This window comes from Triticum aestivum, chromosome 2B (genome assembly GCF_018294505.1).
Source record: "Triticum aestivum cultivar Chinese Spring chromosome 2B, IWGSC CS RefSeq v2.1, whole genome shotgun sequence".
Lineage (NCBI taxonomy): Eukaryota > Viridiplantae > Streptophyta > Magnoliopsida > Poales > Poaceae > Triticum > Triticum aestivum.
The window spans coordinates 645,847,282-645,848,950 of record NC_057798.1 but is presented as its reverse complement, the minus strand read 5'-3'; positions in this window follow the sequence as shown (position 1 = coordinate 645,848,950).

Below are 1,669 nucleotides of genomic sequence, written 5' to 3'. Positions count from 1 at the left end.
CAAACTCTAACCCCCCCCCCCCGGGATCGCCTTTTCAGTTTTAAAAAAAATAAAAGAAAATAATGGAAATGTCAAAAAAATAAAAGAAAATAAGTTTCTCATGTGATATGTGGTCTAGTTGTTGGGAAAATTTGCAAATGTGAATTTTGACTTTATTTGCAAAATCTCTCTGAAATTTGTAAAAATGGGCATAACTTTTGCATACTAACTCGGATGAAAAAGTTTTTTATATGAAAAATCATCTACTCGAAAAGTTACATCCAAATTTAACGGGGGGAACCCCGTTAAACATTTTCAAAATCCTCAAAAACCTAATAGAAAAAAGTTACGGGGCTTGTAAGATCTAGAGTGGAAAAAATTGAAAAATATTCAAACAGTGGGCAAACTATGGTCAAACAATGGTCAAACTAATTATTCTAGAATATTAGTGTTACTAAATAATTATTTTAATTATTTCAATTTTGGTCAAATCTGGTCAAACTGTGGTCAACTGTGGTCAAACTGTGGTCAAACAATGGTCAAACTAATTATTCAAGAAATATTAGTGTTACTAAATAATTATTGTTTTTTAAAACAATAGTTTCAAACTCAAACAGTGAAATGTGTCACTTCATGCTCAAGCAAAATTCCTGAAGGTTAATAGGATTGACATCTTATTATTGTCAGGAAAACAACAAGTGCAGACTTGGAGCGTGGGAGAATAGAACCCGGAAGTTAAGCGTGCTTGGGCTGGAGTGGTGAGAGGGATGGGTGACCGGTTGGGAAGTTAGATGATTTGGAATGATGAGGGGTGATAAAAGAATAAATTGAGAAGTGATGAGGGGTGGTGATTAGAGACTAGAGGTTAAAATAATTCAGAAATTTGAAAAAAAAAATTCAATTTTTTTTTCAAAAACCTGTGGCGGCCTTTAGTCGCGGTTAGCCACAAGAACCGCGACTAAAGGTCCTCCGCCCCGACGGCCACCTGGCGCCCACGTGGACGGGCCTTTAGTCGCGGTTCTTAAGCAACCGCGACTAAAGGGGGGGGGGCCTTTAGTCGCGCCCGTTCGGTCGCGGTTGCGCAACCGCGACTAATGGCAGTTGCGAACTGCGACCAAAGGCCCTTTTTCCACCAGTGAAGATTTCAACAAATGACTACATACGGAGCAAAATGAGTGAATCTACACTCCAAAATATGTCTATATACATCTGTATGTGGTAGTTCATTTGAAATCTCTAAAAAAAACAAATATGTAGGAACGGAGGGAGTATAACGAATCGTGTCATATAGTTGCTTCCCCTTTTAATTTCCTCCACATAACATTCATGAGATGGTGCGTCGACCATCTCTACTACTCTCAAGAGCTGAATAGTGCCCTCCAAAGTGATAGTTTGTCTGCTCACTGCTCAATGTGAATAGTATGTACATTTCCTGGTGTTTTAGCAGGTCCCTCACCTTGTACCACATAAGACTTCCCTCTCCATTAATAAGGTTTCCACTGCTTCTTACCAAAAAAATAAGACTACAAACATCAGTCATTTGGTCTCCCCTTCTTCACTCAAAATCTATGTTAGCATCACCGATTCTCCTATGTATGGCAAGTACTCCCTCCGTTCCAAATTACTCGTCGTGGTTTTAGTTCAAATTTGAACTAAAACTACGACGAGTAATTTGGAACGGAGGGAGTAG